Here is a 21,565-nt window from a genome sequence, read left to right as displayed (position 1 = left end):
GACCACTATTTTGCTCATAGATACTATGGGTCAAAAATTCAGACAGGGCATGGGAAGGACTTGTTTCTGCTCCCAAATGTCTGGCACCTCAGCTGTAAAGACTTGAATGGCAAAGGGTCCCTCAACTTCTGGGAACTGGAATCTGAAAAGTGTCAGCAGGGCTGGGATGGCTCAGCGGCTTCCCTCAGCTGGGGCTGTCGACTAACAGTGTCTGCAAGTGGCCTCTACACAAAGCTGGGGCTTCCTCCCAACACGGCAGCCTCTAAGTAATCAGACTTACATGGTGCCTCAGGGGCTCTGAAAGTGAGGGTCGTAGTGGCCAAGATAGACACTTCATGGCCTTTTTTAAAGGACCTCATCTTTGAAGTCGCACAGTGTTGCCTTTGTCAAATCTAGTGATCAGAGGAGTCTCAGGCCCACTCAGATTCAAGGGACAGAAACACAGGCTCAAAATTTCTTGGTCGATGGACTGTCAAAGAATTTGTGGCCATTTTTTTATTCAAAACTGCCATATTGATAGTTTAATTTTTCCAAATAAATAATATCCTTTGAATCTTTTCAAAGTTCAACTTCCTAATCAGAGCTTTTTGAGTAAATACTTCATTCTTTCGAACTCTGCCCCCTTCCCTTTCTAAACCCCCAAGTCTTACTTGATCAGGTAGAGATTTTGTGGCATCATTTATCTCCAGATCTTCACCAACCTAGAACAGTGTGTGACAGATAGTTGATGTTTAGTACCTCTTACTGACTGCTTCGTGAGAACGCTTATTATGTCTCTGTGTGAGTGAGAAGAGGATATCTGTGTGGCCCTCTGTATTGATGTCTGTGTGGTGTCCTCTGCTTCTTTATCTAGTTTGGAAAGTATCCTGGCATTGTCTGTTGAGCTGTTACTAATAGTGTCTATCCTTTGGGAACAATGTGCAGGAAGCTGCTATGGAGGTGGTGGTGCTAAACATTTGTCCCAAAGTCCCTGTGCACTGAGGCCTCTTTGCACCAACGGCAGACCTCTGCTGGCCCAGCAGTCTCTCAGCAGTTTCTGGATGCCCTGAATGCCACGCTCAGCCTTTAGAGAGTGGGTGGTGCTGCCCCAACCTCTTCTTTCTGGCCGCTGCCTGCTGCTGCCTCCAGCCCCTTGCTCCCTTACCATGTATTGGCACAGAGCTGAAGCTTGAGCTTCAGGAGCCTAAAGGCCCCCCACACCTACTATGGGAAACTGGAGTCTCGGGATTTTTAAGTTCCGTTGCTCTCTGACTTGACACAGGCTTCGGTGACAAAACGAACGTGTATGTGAGGAGCGAGTGTGTGAATGAGGCCTGGGTCTTCGTCTACCTGTTCTGCCCTTTTCCTTCCCCAGAGAGCCGGGGAGGGGGGGAGCGGGGGAGATGGGCTTCTCTTTTACTTCCCCTTCCATGGCTGGGGCTTCTCATATCACATCCTCCTTTCCAGCTCAAACTTAGCTGCAAACAAGGATGCACTTTATAGATGGAGCACATGATGAGAAACTGCTGCGTCAACAAGGGAACACAAATTGGGAAGCATTTCAAAGATAGTGAAGCAGTTACTCTCCATTACATTAAGTCCCAAGTGAAATGACCTAAACTAGTTGTCAACCACATTTGCACTACCAGGCCACATTTTCACAGCTCCAGGACCATAAAAGGAGGCTGGAGAGTCTGTATGAGGAAGATGTGATGCATCTGTCAGGACTGTGAAGTGCTGCCCTGTCCTTCTTACTGACTTTAAAAGGTGAACCCTAGAGTGTCAGTTTTCTCCCCAGTAAAATGGGAATACACTCACGTCTTCTGATTGGCAGCTGTTGTGGCTCAGATGGTAAAGAATCTGCCTGCAGTGCAGGAGACCTGGGTTCAATCCCTGGGTTGGGAAGATCCCTTGGAGGAGGGCATGGCAACCCACTCCAGTATTCTTGCCTGGAGAATCCCATGGACAGAGGAGCCTGGCAGCCTACAGTCCATGGGGTTGCAAAGAGTTGGAAAAAGACTGAGGGACTGAGCACACAGCACAGGTAAGTTTAGCAGGATCGTTACATGAATGCTTAGATGATTTGTGTTGGAAACCAGTTTCCCATCCCATTCTTCCTGAAGTTTCCTAACACTGTTTCTAAAAGACCTTGGGAACTTTAGAAAATACAGATGCCAGCCTGCTCTGGTCTAAATCAGAATCTCTGAGGGATGGGGCCCAGGGATATGTGTTAAAAAGTTAGTTCATGTGACTTCGTACACCCCCTGATTATAAAGACCTCTGCAAAAAAAAAATACTAGAAATACAATATTGTAGTACTCTGGGAGTGAGTCCTTTTATGAGACTCTGTAAGACTTCTTTTTAAGTTGGACTTGACCAGGTTAGAAATCACTTATTTACTGCTTGCTGTTGTGGGCTTCAGCATAATAGCCTTGCCAAGCCCAGTTTCAGTTCCAAATCCTTTGTAAACCGAAGGGACAGATGCAAATTGCCTCCGTATTTGCATGAATGTCCCTGTCAGGGTTTTCTGGTGACTGGACTTGTGGTTGGTGAGCTTTGAGCCAGCAAGTGCTGTGCTCTTTTGTTATTGCACTTGATGTGCATGGTGTTAACATAAACTGTCCGGTCCTAAAATGGATGAATTTGTGTGATGGTGGTTACAGAGGGATCCATATTATCCTTGAGAGAACAAAATAGCATTATCTTACCCTTGTCGGAAGTTATTGTGCAGCAAATGCCTAAATGCCTGCCGGGTGCAAGGACCTCTGCGAGCCGTGGTGAGGGATGAGTAGTATAAGGAGGAGTCATATGAGACTGATAATGTTGCTGCCCTGTGGGGGTTTGGGTGAGGAGAGATGGTCAAGGGGACTTTGACTTTATAATGTTTCAGTTCTTTTCTCTTTTACTTTATTAAGATATAATTCACATCCCATAAAATGGGGCACTTTAAAGTGTACAATCAGTGTTTCGAGTGTAATTCACATGGTTGTACGCCACCACTGTCTCATTCCAGAGCAATCTGTCCCCAAAAGGAAACTCCGTAACCCTTCAAGTAGCCATTCTCCATTCCATTCTGCATTCCCTCCTCCCCCGAGCTCATGGCAGCCACCCTTGCTTTCTGCCTCTGTGGGGCTGCCTGTTATGGATATTTTATATATGGAATCATATACTGCATGCCCTTTTATGTCCAGCTTCTTTTGCTAAACATAATGATTTCCAGGTTCATCTGTGCTGTAGCATTTACGTACTTCATTCCTTTTTGTCTGAATAATATTCCATCGTGTGAATATTTCACATTTTGTTTAACCGGTTTAACATGACTGTTAAAATGAATGCTTGGGTGATTTGTATGGAAACCAGCTTCCCATCCCATTCTTTGTAAAGGACCCAGTAGAATTGTTAGGTCATATAGTAACTCTATGTTTAACTTTTTAAAGAGCTGCCAAATGGTTTTTCTCAATTTTTTTAATAAAAAGAATATATCATGTACTATTTTTGTAGTTATGAATCAATTTTTTAATTTACTTTTAAAATATAAAAATTTACAGGGTTACTAAGAAGAGTATGTATCTAGTTCTGATTGTATTTTCTGGACCTCACCAAGTTCTGTTGCTTCTTAATTTTTTATAAAGTCACAAAATCAGAACAATAGAACTTACTTCTATCAGAGTCTCTAAAAGAAGAAATGGAGAAGAACATGGACTCATGCTTCATGTCAATCTTAGATGTTTCCCCCCACAGTAAAATATATGCCGTTCGCCAGAGCGTGTTGACTGAAACTCTTGCCAGCACTAAACAAATTCTGCCAACGATCAAGTCATGTGTATACCTCTTTCCTGCTAGATTGCACTTAGAGAGGGATGAAAGACTAGTAAGTCTAGTTTTCCTGTTTATACACCTGGGGCTTCCCAGGTGATGCTAGTGGTAAAGAATCTGCCTGCCAGTGCAGCTGACACACGGGACATGAGTTCAGTCCCTGGGTCAGGAAGATCTCCCTGGAGAAGGAAATGGTCACCCACTCCAGTATTCTTGCCTGGGAAACCCCACAGACAGAGGAGCCTGGCGGGCTACAGTCCATGGGGTTGCAGAGTCGGACACGACTGAGCACAGCACAGCAGAGCATGTGCTTAATATATGCCCATTAGATATTGATTTGAATTATTTCAACTAGATATCAAGAGGAAAATTCTTTTCTGACCAAGATCCCTAGTTCATGTGTCTGTTATGTGGAGTTTCTCATTCTTTTTCCACCCACAGAAGGTATGTGTTAAGGCAAGACAAGAGTTAAGTTTTTGTCTTTTTTTTTTAAAGCAAAAATAAGCAAGACTAGTTGTGGGAGTAGGATTATTGCATTACTTACCATGAAGTTACGTTCTCTAAGCATGTCCATAGCTCTGAGAGCAGAAGATTGGTAGAGAGGATTGAGTCAAGAGGAAAGAAATTATTTCCTGAGAATATATTGTGAGCCAAACACACACATACGTATATGTAGGTATGTATATAAAATATTCACATGGATTTGCCTGTTCATGGATAGACTTGTCCTTGTGTATATGGGATATTGTTCTGAGCATTTCCTATGTATTTTTTACTTATTATCTCATTTAATCTTCACAGCAGCCCTAAGAGATAGTCACTTTTATTTTCTCTATTTTATGGATAAGGAACTGAGAAATAGGGAAATTTAAGAAATTTGCTAAGTCTTCTCCATTAGAAAAGAAGGGAAGCAGATTTTTGGCCCCAAGCAGCCTGGCCTGTCTGTATAGAATAAGCACATGTTTTTATGGGACACGTCCGAGTTTGGATCCTGGCTCTACTGTTTAATAAGAATATGACTTTGGACAGTTTATCTAATCTCTCTGAGCCTCAGGTAGCCAGCAGATTGGGAGTAAAGTTCTTCATACCATTTTAGCTCCCCCTGCTACTTCCACGTAAATATGTCTTGGCTGACATTACACAACCTGACGGTGACAGAAGATGAGCGTGATGGCAGATTTCAACTGAAGTTTTTTGGTGTTTGGTTGTATAACAAGCAAGCTATTCAGCATGTCCTTTTCTGGCCATGTTACAACGTTGCTTTCTAAACTCACTGTTACTATGGGCTTAATTCTGACCCGGTGGGAAATATTTTAATAATATGAACTTGGTGAGAGCTTGAGAATATGATGCTCAATTTGGTTTGCTATCAATGAAGAGAGAGAATATAGAACCCCAGACTTTAGAAATGCATATTTCAGAAAGTGTGTACCTAGAAATCTTTACCAGTGCTTGTACATCTAAAGAAGACAACCAAGGGATTGTATGAAAAAAGGAGTAGTCAGAGCCTCAGAGCCCTTTCGGTGTGAGGAAAAGAAGAGGAAGTTGATTATTTTTCTTCTAGCTGTGATTTTTCTTGTGCTAAATTTATGTTTGTTTGTTTGTTTATTTATTTATTTTATGGCTATTCTGGATCTCCATTGCAGTGCTCAGGCTTTCTCTAGCTGTGACACACAGCCTTAGTTGCCCCATGGCATGTGGGATCTGAGTTCCCTGACCAGGAATCAAACCTGTGTCCCCTGCGTTGGAAGGCAGATTCTTAACCACTGGATCACCAGTATCTTCAGTGTCTCCGTCTGAATTATTTATCTTCTTCTTACTTTCCATGGAAACGGTAGAATTCCCTAAATGACCTGCTGCCTCTGGAAGCCCATTTCTAAAGTCAGATCAAAGTTACATTAAATGTATTTTTTGAAAAGCATTCGTGTAAGAGAATCTGAGAAGCACAAAACTTTCCCTGTGAGTAGAAGAATCGTGGCTCATAACCACTAGTTTTGATCTCATAACCATGGATCCTGTCGGAATTTCTGATTATTAATAGACACAAATAAAGCAAATGTGTTCTGCTTCCAAATCTACAGGGACTTTACTAAAATTGGAGGAAGAGTATTTTCCAATGTTCTGAGCTGTAAGAAAAATTTGTAGTGGCAAAGTCTAAAGGAGGCTCACGATGACAGCTGACTGCAAAAGGAAGGACTGGGCCGATTTGCATGCATGATGACTTAGTTTTGTGTAGGAGCTGTGCAGTACACAAAGACTTACTTAACTGCTGTTCTTGGAAGGTCCATTAGACCTAAAATTATAAGTATCCCTGTGAACTGTGCTGTGAAAAAAAGCCCAACTTGAGTCTTCCCTTTTGTGCATCTTGGAATATGGAGGTCCCAGCAGAAGAGGGTTAAGGCATTGTATAGGCTTGTATTGAGTGTCTGCGGGATGCCTCTCACTGGGGATGTAAATACGGTTTTTGGCCTTCCAGAGCCTGGATTAGAAGAAAATTGATCAACCAGCCGCTAATTGAGATCCACTGAGAAAAGTGCTGCAGTACAGACATCAGCAAAGTGCCATGTGAGAATAGAGGCGGGTCCAGTTAATTGAGTGAAAATGATCAGAGAAGGTCTCAGTGAAGGGACCAGACTGAAAGAGGAGAAGAAAGGTATTTCAACCAGAGGAAGACCTTGTGAAACTGGCCCCTGATGTGCTGGAATGATCGGAATGGAGCCGATATGCGGGAGGAGTAGTGGGATTTAAAAGGTTAATGGGGTCATGTTCTAAGGACTCATGTGTTATGTTAGGGAATTAGAGCTTTCATTCTCTGGAGACCCTGGAAACTGTGAAGGTGTGTGCATAGGTTTTAATAGCCTGACCTCACATATGTGATGCAACAGTCTTTGGTTTTGGGATCGCATAATTTGGGAAACATTCCACACAGTATTTCTCTTTTTTTGGAGACTCTGTGTATGTAACCACACCAAAGCCTCTGAAAGAGAAACCCTTTTAACTTTTTCATGCATGGTCCAGCGTGTTCATACATGGAACCCTTCAAATTTCTTTTACCTTTTATCATGTTTAGGACAACTGATAAAGTGAAAGGAGTGGGAGGAACAACAGGGTTCTAGAAAAATGGAAGAACCTTGCTCACCAGTCTGTCAATATTTGGGATTGGCGAGGAGGGACGGGGAGCCATTTCTTAAACTAAGGAGAACTCTGGACTGGGCACGAGAAGTCTTGGTTCTTGTTCTGGCTGTGCTGTTAAGTATGCTGTGTGCCTTTGACCAGTTCAGTGTTGAAACTCAGCCTCCAGGCACATATGATACTGCCTGGCTACAAATGAATTAAATACTGTGTTAAGCACTTTACATGCATTAGCTCACTAAATCCTTAGATCAAACCTAGAGTTAGGTTCCCATTTCAGAGATAAGAAAACTGAAGAATTAAGAGATTAAAGGAACTATTCAAAGTCACTTTTTAGTAAATAAGGAGTCTTAGATGGGTCGGGGTGGAACATTTTCAGTGGAAGAAACAGTTTAAAGGCACAGAGGTAAAAAGGGGTAGGATCTTCAAGGAACCACATGTGTAATAATTGATATGTAGCCCATTCGGAGGAGTGGGAGGAGACAGGACTGGCAAAGGTGGGTTGAGTCAGTCTGCAGAAGGCCTTTGAATGCTGTGTGTTATTTGTGTTTTGTTTGCATTTTATCGTCCCAGTTTTCAAATGAGGCCTTTAAAACATTATTATTCAGTGTTCCTTGAGTGTGACATGGTATATATTTAAATATACATTTTTATTTTATGAAAAAATGCCGTTTTTTAAAAAAAAAGAGCACTCTTAGATGGACATGGATTTATAGTGTGCATATACAAAAAGAAAAATATATCTGAAGTATATTGATAAAGGATTCCTAAAACTTTCTGATATTCAGTTCCAGCTTTGAATCACTTTTTGAGTTATTATCCATATTTTGCTACTTGACTGTTGTCCTCTGGGTCATCAAGAGTACTGATAGTACAACTTGTCTGAAAATGTTTCATCATTTTTTCTCCCAAGTCACTGACACGTATTCTGCCACTTTCAGTGCTGGCACCTTCTTGATCTTACCAGAAGATCTTAACAAAGTCTTCTCACAACTACTGAAATTCACATTTCTCCCTGAAATAGACCTTGAGTTATTTGTTCAGAGTTGTACCGAACCAGTCACACCACCAGAAATAACAACCAAGTACATTCTTATTGACAGCTGTGTCTTGACTGTAGCTTGCCTGTAAGAAACAGTCTGATTTTGAAGTTAAAATGCTTAAGGAGGAAAGGATTTTAGAATTAATGAAACATGATAGCTTTTTGAAGTTCAGGTGGTGGTAGAAGCAGCAGGACCAGTGTTCAGAAATAAGAACTATACATCCTGGAGACAGACTGCTTAGATTCTAGGCCCAGATCCCCCCGTATAAGCTCTGTGACTTTGGGCAGTTTCTTCACCTCGCTGAATCAGTTTCCTCATCTGTGAGATTGAGACAGTAATACCTGCCATTCTGAGAAGAGTAACTGCAAAGTGCTTGTTGAGAATAGGGCCTTACTCAGTGGCACTTATTACACACTCTGTGTATATTGTCTTTGATTAATAACACTTCTGACAGGAGGAATTAACATGCACAGAGCATTGCAATGTATCTTCGGTGCTTAATCTTTGGCCTATTTAATAGGAGAAAGTTGAGATTCAGAGAAATCAGCTCCTTCATAGCCTTCCAGCTCGTCAGTGGCAGGCTTGGGGCTTCTAGTTTTGTTCACTGCTCTTTCAATTGTTTTCATTATTTTCTACTTCTCCTGGTTATATCCAAAACACAGATACAGGGTTGTGGACCATGCTTTGCAGTGCTAGCCCATGGTCAGAGTGAATAGAGGTCCCAGAAAAAAAAATTCACTGTTGTCCCTTCCTTTGCAGTCTTGGAGGCGTTATCATCTTTGGTTGCCAGATAGATGTGTTTATAGTTTAGACATGTCCAGACATAGACATGTCTGGATAATTCTATCTCAGTACTAAGATGGGACCTGCTGTGTGTTCTTGTTTTCTGAAATAGGTGAAGGTACAGGTATTATTTACCTAGTGTGAATGTCTACTAATGTAGCCGGGAAATATAGTGGGGAAGCTAGATCCGGCATTCCAGAGCAAGACTTGGACACAGTGACCTGAAGATGGGGGCATCTCAGGGCTGACCTCCTCCCAGAAGAGGCCACTGTAGCTTGCTCCTTGTCAGGCACATCTGAGGTCTCGTAGGTCACCTGTCTTCAGTTATGCCTCATTGATTATTAATCAGTATTTTTGCTGATCTTAGTCTAAGCAGAGAGAAAGGGCGAGAGGGAAGGAGTCAAGGCAAAAGTCCTTGCGAAAACAAGATACATGGCGGGGAGTATCTTCTTCCTGTTCCTTCCCTGCAGGGTCTTCTCTTCCAAGAATAAGCTTTTCCAGCACAAGCTGATTCTGTTGCCCTCTTTCCTTTGCTCTGCATCCCTGAGGCATGGATTATAATTAATTTTCTAGGAACCACCTCTTTCTCCATTTGTTACATTTGGCTCTTCAGTGTCCTTTTGGTTTTTTTTTTCTTTTTTAAGCCAGGACCTAAGGTTTTAAGGGCTTTTCTGGTGGCTCAGATAGTAAAGAATCTGCCTGAAGTGCAGGAGACCCAGATTTGATCCCTGGGTTGGGAAGATCCCCTGGAGAAGGGAATGGCAATCCCACTCCAGTATTCTTGCCTGGAGAATCCCATGGACAAAGGAGCCTGGCTGGCTGCAGTGCATAGGGTTGCAGAAAGAGTCAGATATGACAGAGCCAACAAGGTCATTAGGCTGCGCTTAGTTGCCTGATGTACAAGTGGAACACAGAATTACCACAGATCCCAGGGCTCATCTGAGACCTCACAGAAACCTTCCTCAGTGGCAACAGATGGAGGCTAACATATGGGCATTTGAGTCTAAAACGCACATTTTATTTCAGAACCATAAAGCTATATACAAAGACAGAAAAGAAACAAGAAACCTTGGCTTCCCTGGTCAAAGCCAAGCACAGAGACAAGCTAGTCTGTTTTTCTTTTTTTTTTTCCTTCCATTGAATTCATTTAATTTCCTTCATTTCTCGTTCTCTTCCTCCCATAGTTTGAAATACACACATCCTACTTCTGTCATCTTAATAATTTTCCTTGCATTTTTATACAGGTTCCTTCATTTCAGTCGCTCAGTCGTGTCCAACTCTTTGCGACCCCATGAATCACAGCACGCCAGGCCTCCCTTACTTAACATCTAAAGTAAAATCTCTCTCTCCTTCTAAGAACTGAAGATCCTTAGAAACGTCTGCTCTAATTCTGCTTACTCCCTTCATTTTCATCTTTATTGTTTGTCTATCTTTTTGATTTCAACTCGTTTTCCACTCCCCAAACTCACTGTCATTACTATTTTACACTGTCAGTGCCTTAGATACCCACATTCACCAGTTTCTTTCACTGGATTAGACATATGTGTTGGTTGGAAGAGTAAATGACCATAGTAGTGGAAGGTAAGAGTATAAATCAGGACTGCAGTATATCTTTGCAAAACATCTATAATAAAAGCCACAAATGAAGATGTCATAAAACATCTGGGTGTCACTTGGCATTTGCGTGCTGTCTTATATCTGGTCCTATTAGTTCAGTAGACAGTCCCTACTGTATTTAAGGCCTCAATAGGAGGTTTTAGAGGAAGTTCTCTGCCTTTGAAGAAGCATATACTCTACACATGAATAATGAAATCTAGTGCTTGGTTATGAAAACATATCTAGTAAACACCTCCTGTATATACAGCCATGTTCTCGACACTGAGAATGGAACTGGAAGAGACAAGGTGCCTGACCGTGGGGCTTCAGTCCACCAGGGGGGAGGTGAATAGGGGCAGTGAAGGCAAAAGTAAAGCACGGAGGGGAGGAGGGAGCGTGTGTTTAAGGAAGAGAAGGCCTCTGACTGAGAAACTGACATCGGAACAAAAGCTCAAAGGACGGAAGAAACCTCTCAGTCACCTGGAGCAGGAATTTTCAGGAAGAAGGACCCTCGAGGGCAGTGGCTTCGGGGTAAAGAGCATTTGGAGCACCGAGTAAGGGGAGTGTGGTAGGAGAGGAAGGGGTGAGGGGCAAGGAAACTGAGTGCCAAGGGGCTACCCAGCCTGCACACCGCAGCTCGAGCCATGTGTCACACCTACAGAGCCCACGCGCCCTGGAATCCGCGCGACACAGCCAGAGAGCAGCCCGCGCCCAGCAGCTAAAGATCCCACGCCCCGCAACTGAGCCCTGACACGGCCAAGTTCTTAAAAGCAGAAAGCGTGAGCGGGGTATTTCATACTAACTCAATGAGGTAAGAGTGCAAGAAGCATTCTGAAGGAGTTAAGCGGTCAGGTGACTAAACGATGTGTGGTCTGAGTGCCTGAAGCACTTTCTCTCCGCACCGTTTTTACGTATGTCTGGATCGAAGATGGTTTCTCTTGCAGGAGTGTGGAGCTTTTTATCCTTAAATGTTGAGTGGAAGAAGTTCCAAATCTGGTAATGGTGAAGTACCTTGTATGAGATTAAATCTTATACAGGAAAAAAAAATTATAAGCTCTAATAGTAAGAGAGTTTGGGATGGACATGGACACACTGCTATGTTTAAAATGCGTAACCAGCAAGGACCTACTGTATAGCACAGGGAACTCTGCTCAGTGTTATGTGGCAGCCTGGATGGGAGGGGTTTGGGGGAGGACAGGTGCGTGTATACGTATGACTGAGTTTTTCACGATTCACGTTAAACCATCACAACACTGTTAATCGCTATACCCCGATACAAAATAACTTAAAAAAATTGTAAACTCTTAACAAACTATATGAAAACTATCATCTGATGTCACTGAAGAGAAACCAGAGTAGACGGAAACGAGAGAGGGCTTGACTCCTGAAATAAGGGAGAGATACAAAGCGTGATGAGAGCCGGTCACATGGGTTTTCTTCTGAGGGTTTTATTATCTCCCAGGAGGCACAAGGCAGGGTGGCTGGAACTCAGATAGAAAGCTGTACTCTTTGCCTGAAGAGTTTTTGGTGTTGACAAAACAGCTGGAAATTGAAAGGGAAAATCTTGGAAGCCAGGAGCAATAGAGCCTATGCATATAAACATCCCTCACATATTTGAATGACCTCCGAATTGTTTTTTTTTTTTTGTAATTAATTTATTTTTTATTGGAGGCAAATTATTTTACAATATTATATTGGTTGGTTTTGCCATACATTGACATGAATTCGCCCCAGGTTTACATAAGTTCCCCCTCCTGAACCCCCCTCCCATCTCCCTTCTCCCTTTATCCTCTCTCTGGGTCATCCCCGCATGCCAGCCCCGAGCATCCTATAACATGCATTGACCCTGAACTAGTGATTCATTTCACATATGACAACATACGTGTTTCAATGCCATTCTCCCAAATCATCCCACCCTCACCCTCTCCCACAGAGTCCCAAAGACTGATCTATACATCTGTGTCTCTTTTGCTGTCTCGTATACAGGGTTATCATTTGCATCTTTCTAAATTCCATATATATGCGTTAGTATGCTGTATTGGTGTTTTTCTTTCTGGCTTACTTCACTCTGTATAATAGGCTCCAGTTTCATCCACCTCATTAGAACTGATTCAAATGTATTCTTTTTAATGGCTGAATAATAGTCTATTGTGTATATGTACCAAAGCTTTCTTATCCATTCGTCTGCAGATGGACATCTAGGAACCCTCTTACACTGTTGGTGGGAATGCAAACTAGTACAGCCACTATGGAGAAGAGTGTGGAGATTCCTCAAAAAACTGGAAATAGAACTGCCATATGATCCAGCAATCGCACTCCTGGGCATACACACCGAGGAAACCAGAATTGAAAGAGACACATGTACTCCAATGTTCATTGCTGCACTGTTTATAATAGCCAGGACATGGAAGCAACCTAGATGTCCATGACCTCCGAATTGTACTTGGAGAAGTGAGGCTTTTGTTATTCCCAGGTGGCTCGGTGGTAAAGAATCTGCCTGCAATGCAGGAGACACAGGTTCAGTCCCTGGGTCAGGAAAATCCCCTGGAGAAGGAAAGGGCAACCCACTCCAGTAAATCTCATGGACGAAGGAGTCTCGCAGATTACAATCCATGGGGTCGCAAAAGAGCCGGCCATGACTGAGTGAACTAGATCACCACCACCACCAAGTAAGAATTTCAGGACCTGGGAGGAAACCGCAGCTGGAAGACTGAAATTGCTGGTGGACAGGGAAGCCTGGTGTGCTGCAGTCTATAGCCTCGCAGAGTCGGACACAGCTGAGCAGCTGAACCCTACTGAGATTTCAGCTGCTTCTCAACACAGGACAGAGATTTCATACGTAGCAGAGATACGTCAGGTTGGAGGGTATGATAAAGACTTGAAACTTTTCAGTGAAACCCTAGAAGAACTGCAGTTTAGAATTAAAGATTATGTCCCCAGACAAAAGGCACCTTTTCAGACTGATAAACGTAATACTGAAATAGTCCTGACCCAACAAAGCATAAAATAAAGCCTCCACAAGTGCACAGTTATCCTTTAGTAATTTAACAGGTGGTCTCCTGTACTGCTGGCAGATTCTTTACCAACTGAGCCACCAGGGAAGCCTGATTTTCCCGTAATTTCAAGTTTATGCTTACTAAGGAGGAAACCAGGGCAAGGAGAGAGCCAAGGACATTTTATTGAGTCAAATGGGACATGCTTTTAATCAGGTTTTAGTGTTATAGCTTCTGGAAAGCACCTTGAGATCTCTTGATAATCTCACCAAATCCACATTTCAATTTGGTACTCATGAGTGTTTAGAGAGTCACTGGTAAACTAACTAGCTTCCCCGTGGAGAATTGTTGAAGCCTCAGAAGTAAAACAGTCCTAAATTAGACTAAGGAAGTATGAGATCACAAGAGACAGTAATGTGAGCAGAGGGAGTTGTTGATCAGATAGTTCAGAAATCTAAATCACCTTAAAACCATTTTTATTCTCTTTTTCCTTTTAAGTATGTAGTGAACACTTGCTGACTGCTTCCCCTGAATCCACTTCCCCTGTCTCCATCCTAGCAGTGCCTTAATTTCTGTTAAGACATCTGTGTGACTCTGAGGATGCTGGCTCCATCCACCCTTAATTAAGGTTTGGCCAGTCATTCCCCAGGCCACCATGATTATTTTGGATTGGGGATGTGACCTAGGAGGTGCAGTCTGAATAAGCTCTGGTTGGTGTGGTGTGTGGGTGTGATTTGGTTACAGAGAGTTAGCTATCAATCTGTACTCTGACCCTAGGCTTATAAAGAGGTTCCTGCTGTTGTGGATGTGCCCTTGAATGAAAAAAGAGAAAGAACCAGTGCCTCCCTGTCGGGGCTGCTGTGAAGATTGCATGGGAGTTCATAGGGCACCTTGCAGAAAGTCTGGCATAAAATATGAATTAATGCTTTAAGGACTTTATAAATTACTGATGACAGAAACTACCCCAGACAAACATAAGCAGAAAGTTAGAAAGGTACTAAGGAAGCTCAGAAAATTGAAGGACATGTTCTAGATGCCTGGGCAACCCTGAGGGCTTGGGATACCGCAGTCAGATTTCAGCGCCCCAGGGCTCCCCCTGTGTCTCATGACTGCTTGTCTGTGGTTGGATTTCTTTTCTCTAAGTCATAAGCAAGAAAATCACCTGCAGCCTCTAGCGTTTCTGTCTCTGTGACCCAAAAGGCAAGGTCCCTGTTCTCGAAACTCCAAATTAAAAAGTCTTGGGGAAGGATGCTAACAGCTTGAGTCATATTAATATGGATCACGGGCTGTGGCCAGGTTTTGGAGAACTTGGTTGAACACTTCCTTTGTAGGTGGGGCGGGGTATGAGTGGCCACGCCACTGAGTTCGTGTCCTCACTGCATGAAGAGCAGTTTTTCCCAAATAAAACAAGTGTCCATAGTTATTCAGTCTTGCTTTTCTTCCTAAGCAGGTTTATTCTCCTCCTCTCTCTAATCAGAGTGGGAAGCAAGAAATGTGAAAGTAGGGAAGGAGGTTCAGTGTGAATCTTACAGTTCACTTACTGTGTAGTAAGTGACTTTTGCATGTATTAGTCTATTCAGTTCAGTTCAGTCGCTCAGTCATGTCCGACTCTTTGCGACCCCATGAATCACAGCACGCCAGGCCTCCCTGTCCATCACCAACTCCTGAAGTTCACCCAAACTCATGTCCATCGAGTCAGTGATGCCATCCAGCCATCTCATTCTCTGTCGTCCCCTTCTCCTCCCGCCCCCAACCTTTCCCAGCATCAGTCTTTTCCAGTGAGTCAACTCGTTGCATGAGGTGGCCAAAGTATTGAAGTTTCTGCTTTAGCATCAGTCCTTCCAATGAACACCCAGGATTGATCTCCTTTAGAATGGACTGGTTGAATCTCCTTGCAGCCCAAGGAACTCTCAAGAGTCTTCTCCAGCACCACAGTTCAAAAGCATCAATTCTTCGGCAATCAGCTTTCTTCACAGTCCAACTCTCACATCCATACATGAGCACGGGAAAAACCATAGCCTTGACTAGACGGACCTTGGTTGGCAAAGTAATGTCTCTGCTTTTTAATATGCTATCTAGGCTGGTCATAACTTTCCTTCCAAGGAGTAAGCATCTTTTAATTTCCTGGCTGCAGTCAGCATCCGCAGTGATTTTGGAGCCCAAAAAAATAAAGTCTGCCACTGTTTCCACTGTTTCGCCATCTATTTCCCATGAAGTGATGGGACCAGATGCCATGATCTTCGTTTTCTGAATGTTGAGCTTCAAGCCAACCTTTTCACTCTCCTCTTTCACTTTCCTCAAGAGGCTTTTGAGTTCCTCTTCACTTTCTGCCATAAGGGTGGTGTCATCTGCATATCTGAGTTTATTGATATTTCTCCTGGCAATCTTGGTTCCAGCTTGTGCTTCTTCCAACCCAGCATTCCTCATGATGTACTCTGCATATAAGTTAAATAAGCAGGGTGACAATATACAACCTTGACGTACTCCTTTTCCTATTTGGAATCAGTCTGTTGTTCCATGTCCAGTTCTAACTGTTGCTTCCTGACCTGCATACAGGTTTCTCAAGAGGCAGGTCAGGTGGTCTAGTATTCCCATCTCTTTCAGAACGTTCCACAGTTTATTGTGATCCACACAGTCAAAGGCTTTGGCTTAGTCATTGAAGCAGAAATAGATGTTTTTTCTGGAACTCTCTTGCTTTCTCCATGATCCAGCGGATGTTGGCAATTTGATCTCTGGTGCCTCTGCCTTTTCTAAAACCTGCTTGAACATCTGGAAGTTCACGGTTCACATACTGCTGAAGCCTAGCTTGGAGAATTTTGAGCATGACTTTACTAGCGTGTGAGATGAGTGCAATTCTGCGGTAGTTTGAGCATTCTTTGGCATTGCCTTTCTTTGGGATTGGAATGAAGACTGACCTTTTCCAGTCCTGTGGCCACTGCTGAGTTTTCCAAATTTGCTGGCATATTGAGTGCAGCACTTTCACAGCATCATCTTTCAGGATACCTCTTACTAAATCTTTACTATAATCCTGCAAGGTAGATAGTACTGCCATTTCAGTCAGAATCACACGCAGGCTAAGAAACTGACCCCAGACCACCAAACATCCAAGTGATGGAGCCAGGAGCTAAAGCTGGATCCTCTTGTCTCCAAAGTGTAGCACGCTCTCGGAGTGAAGTAAGCTACACTTTCCTGTCCAGCATGTCATTCCCCGTCCTCCCCTGGACACTCACCCCATTTCTCCCTTGTCAGGAGCCTAGAGTTGAACTTGAAACCTGGGTGAGTGAGGCGGGTATTCCCTGGTGGTCCAGTGGTTAGAACTTTGTGCTCTCACCACTGAGGGCCTGGCTTCGGTCCCTGGTTGGGAAACTAATATCCCACAAGCCACACAGCACAGCCAAAAAGAAAAGAAACAAGGGTCTATAACTTGAAACCGAGGTTCTTTTAGACCTATAGGACATCCTTGTCTCATCCTGTAGTAGACAAAGAATGTGTTCCCCCTAAAATAAAATTAAATGCTTGGGTGTTGACCTAAAACTGGAAAACAGATTTCTGAATACAGCATTTTACTTAAGTAGCAAAAACGTTGTAGCAGAAGCTGAATGGCCTGTGTTTGAGTCCCACGAACTACCAACGAGGCAGCATACGCTGTGCTTCAGTTTATCCATCCGTGCTGCTGCTGCTAAGTCACTTCAGTCGTGTCCGACTCTGTGCAACCCCAGAGACGGCAGCCCACCAGACTCCCCCATCCCCGGGATTCTCCAGGCAAGAACACTGGAGTGGGTTGCCATTTCCTTCTCCAATGCAGGAAAGTGAAAAGTGAAAGTGAAGTCGCTCAGTCGTGTGCGACTCCCAGCGACCCCATGGACTGCAGCCTACCAGGCTCCTCCATCCATGGGATTTTCCAGGCAAGAGTACTGGAGTGGGTCGCCATTGCCTTCTCCATATCCATCCATGACGTGAAGCTAATGACAGAACCTCGTTCATAGGGTTAGTTGCGAGGATTATATAAGCTAGTATATAAAGCACTTGGAGTCCTGCAAGTACTGTATCAGTGTTAGATCTCTTTATTAAAGTGTGCCATTTTTAGTGGACTCTTGTGGTTAGGGCCAAAAAAGGCAGGCTTTCCACTTAAGGAATCTTCATTTTGTTACTTTGATTCATATATGGGGTGTATGCATTGAGCTCTCAGAAGCAAACACACCTTAGTTTAGTCTAAGGCAATAGACTGCTATGATCCAGGGGGCACAGCTCTAAAGGGAAAACAGTCTCCCTGCTGGTCTGGTCCTGTTTACACACCTACTATTAACATTTTTCTCGTGTGTCCCTTTATCATAACTACATACTGATCTTTTAAACATGTGAGTTTAAATAAGCTTCCCTTGTCAGATCCATCAGACTAGGGTAAATGCATGAGTCTGGAGGGCACAGAGGTCACTTCCTCCAAGGTACTGAAGGTGATTTGGCAAAAGGCTGATGGGGCTGGGAGGGTCTGAGTGTGTGTGTGATGAGGGTCTGCGTGTATGGCTTCTGAATGGAACACACTTTCCTAAATGAAGAGCTAGGACATCCTGGCAGGATTTCAGGGTTGCAAGGCTCCCAAAGAAAATCTGGAGCCCCGATCACTGAGTCAAAGAGGGCGATGGAGACACACCGCTCACTGGCTCTATAAGCACCGCAGGTTTCGGGGTGGCCCAGGTCTGGGGCCCTTTCTCTGCCTCTCACTCCAGCTCATATATTTGTACCTGGTTTCTAGGATTGGATCCGAAACTCATAATCGATAAATCTGGAGATTGTGCCTCTTGATCAGTGGCCACATTTGGAATGATACTGCCATATGTCATTACGTTAATGATTACTGGTCTCTCGTTGCCTGTGTCTTTGTCATTTTATCACATATTTGCTGTACAGTTAAACGCTTTTTCCATATGAAGCATTTTACAACAAAAACATCCCCCTTGTCTGTGAGACTGTAGAGACATTTATACAGAGGCAGAGCCTTGGATCCTTCAAACTGTATCTGGATTAAAGGACAAAAGTCAGACTACTTTAAAATGAAACTGAGGAGATGTAGCCTTTGATTTTAAAAGGTTAATATGATGGATGAGAATGTTTCATAATAGTAGCTTAAGTCAAATGCATGAATATTGGAAACTGTGCAGTTCATGATCTTCCCTTTGTGACACATGTCCCTGTGTATGAAATAGTTTTCAGTATACACTGCAATTAAAACAATATCTGAATGGGTTTGATCTGTTCTTCATTTGAGATCCAACGTAGCAACTGCATTCTGGCTTTGGTTTTCCTCACCACCCCTTTACCTGTTGTATGCACAGAATTAGTAAAGCCCCAGCATGTTGTTTTTTCCCTTAGGTCTTAGTTCCCTGTCGTGTCTACCTCCCACTCAGAGGAAATAATGAGTCTTACCTTTGTACTTCTGTAGAACTGTGTCCTCGAATTATGGTACTTACCACACTGTATTATTGTTGCATGCACTCTCTCTCCAACTCCAGTAGAATTATCAAAACCTGGGAGATAGGGATATTCTTATTCATCTTTGTATTTTTAGCACTCAGAATAGTGCCTGGCGGATAATAGGCATTTGGCAAATATTTGAATGAATCATCATTTTACATATTAAGAAATGGATGATTCGTGAGATATGATGACTAACCTATCTGATGAGTGGCAGACCTGAGACTCGAACTCAGGGCTTCACATCTACCTTCCACCCAGGTCTTTCATTTTTGTAACTATTTGTTGACAGGGACATCATTTTATAATGAGTCCAGAAATAACACAACAAAAACCACACCTGTCATAAATACAAGATTGTTTGTATCATAGACCCTGGTCTTTAAAATTTTGTTTTTCTCTGAGAGCTGATGAGGAAGTCTTGAGGGTGGAGAGACACCTAGGGTAGTCAAGTGAGTGGAAAATCTCTATTGAGGAAGTTGGTGTTTCGAGATTATAAGACCAAATTGGGATCAACTTTTTAAGTCACTGGTTGGAATGTGTGACAAAGGTTGGTCTGTTGATCATGCTTTAATATGGTATTACTTCAGTTGGACCTCATGATGTATCAAATCTCTGCCAAGGGGTCTCATGGAAAGTGAACTGGGCCTGGAATGTTTCACTTAACAAAATCAAGTCCTTCAACAAGCAGGTGCTGATACCAGCTGTGTCAGGCACTGCACTGGGCTGGGGCAACAAAGAAGCATTAAAAGCGCCTGGCTTTAGGGGAGCTATCAAGTCCACCACACTCCTGAGATTGAACAGTAGTCACCCCTCAGTAGCCACAGATGGAAAAAACCCACAGATACTGAAGGCCAACTATATTCATTGTAATTCACCATTGAATGTAAGGAATGTGAGTATCCCTAGATTTTGTTATCCACTAGGGCTCCTTGAACCAATCTCCCGGATCCCAAGGGATGGTTGTATTACAAAACATAGTAAATCTATTACAGAAATATGAACGAATAACAGCAGAGGAGCTGGAGATAGAAAGGATCTGCTGCTACTGCTAAGTCACTTCAGTCGTGTCCGACTCTGTGTGACCCCATAGACGGAAGCGCACCAGGCTCCCCGTCCCTGGGATTCTCCAGGCAAGAACACTGGAGTGGGTTGCCATTTCCTTCTCCAAGAAAGGATCTAGTTAACATAAATTATAATAATAGCTCCATTAATTAAGTGCCGTGCCAGGCATTGTATTCTAAACAGTTTACATGTATTAAGTATTTATGTTTTTGAAAGTTTTCCTTGTCTTGGGCCCCTTCAGTATGTATTAAAGAATTTTAAACTCCATGTTTAGAAGCCTTGACCTTTTCTGTTTTATGACTTGGGGTCCCTAATTTGATTGGAGGGAGTCAGGACAACCACCTGGCAGCCTTCGATCTGACTGTTTAGAATGGGTAACAGAATAGTTATCCACATCAGTATCGATGGTTTCCCCACCACCCTCTCCCTGGTTGCTGAAGTGGACAGATTCTTGTTTTCTGGATCTTCTCTCAAGACTCAACTTTGTTCTAATAAACCAAAGGGATGAAAATGTAAAAATCAGGAAGACGCACTGAATCGCCATGGGAAAGAGTTGAAAGATAAAGAGGAAAGAGAAGAGTACAGATTTAAAACTGGGTGAGGAAGGTTTGGGTTGGTAGACTGGTAAGTGAGACACCCTGAACTATTGTAGTAATTGATGATGAGAAGATAAAATGATGGGTTATACCCGTTGGTAAGTGAAGACTGAGATTATTCCTTTTTTTTTTTTTTAACCTTTGATTGCTGGAATGTCTCTAAATGCCATTCTGCCCAGGACTAAGGCACTTAGATTGTTAGGATTTATTCAGGTTACACGTATCACCCTCCACTTTAGCTCGTTTTTTGTCCCTTTCCTTGCTTCATAGATTTTCTCTTTAGGCAAGTAGCTGGAAAATGAAGAATTCTTATTTTCCTTCTCAGAGAGTTTTTTATTTCGAGGGATAGAGCGGGCCTAACACTAGGGCCACTAGTGGAGTAACACAGTTTAAGTGTCTAGTGTTGAACCTTAAGGGACTGGGCGGATTGATGTGAAGCACTGTTACCATATTGTCAACTAAGACTTCAGTGTCTTTCTTCTTCATTGCCTTTGTGCTTGCAGCTACAATCCACAGCGGGGGTCACGGACGCTCTTACTCTCTCAACACCTCCGGTCAGTGTGCCTGGCAGGTCTAAAGCAAAGGCGGGAGGGTAGGAGCTGAAAGAGAGTGGCTGATGTGAAAGCATTTTGTCAACCTACAAAGGATGATATTTTGGATAAAGCCTGGCACAGAGCTGACATTTAGTAAAAGTGTGTTGAATGAAAAGAAGAGCAAAAAAAGAAAACGACCTGTTACCCATACCAAAAATCTCTTCTTTTCCACCCCACCACTACCACCCCCCCCCCAACACACAAGCCATTTAGTTACATCTAAGGACATTTGCCAAAGAGTTGCCCGACTACCTGTACCTGGTGATTTTCCTGTGTGTACCTATGTGGATGGTGCCCACATGGTGAGCCGCCATTCGGTAAGTTAACATTGTTTGGTTGCTAGTAACAGAAACTTGGGCACAGCAGCTTAAACATACCGGTATTACTCTCTCATGTAAAAGAAGCTCAGAGACTGGAATCCAGGGTTGGTCTAATGGACCCATTGAGTCTTTAGAGACCTAGGGTCCTTCTGTCTTTGCTGCTGCTGACTTTCATCC

The 21,565-nt window shown here is 43.2% G+C and overlaps 1 protein-coding gene and 1 pseudogene across 1 annotated transcript in view; one reads left to right on the top strand and one right to left on the bottom strand.

Annotated features, from left to right (window-relative positions):
* The window catches only part of GAB2 (GRB2 associated binding protein 2), a 183,383-nt gene that overhangs the window by 16,379 nt on the left and 145,439 nt on the right, over positions 1 to 21,565 (top strand). The gene's annotated exons all lie outside the window — the stretch shown is intronic.
* LOC148773891 (uncharacterized) overlaps positions 10,964 to 21,565 on the bottom strand; it is a 68,737-nt pseudogene continuing 58,135 nt past the window's right edge.

Source organism: Moschus berezovskii, chromosome 25 (genome assembly GCF_049115385.1).
Source record: "Moschus berezovskii isolate FMDL1 chromosome 25, NW_MosBer_1.0, whole genome shotgun sequence".
Lineage (NCBI taxonomy): Eukaryota > Metazoa > Chordata > Mammalia > Artiodactyla > Moschidae > Moschus > Moschus berezovskii.
This window is presented reverse-complemented; position numbering and strand designations above follow the sequence as displayed.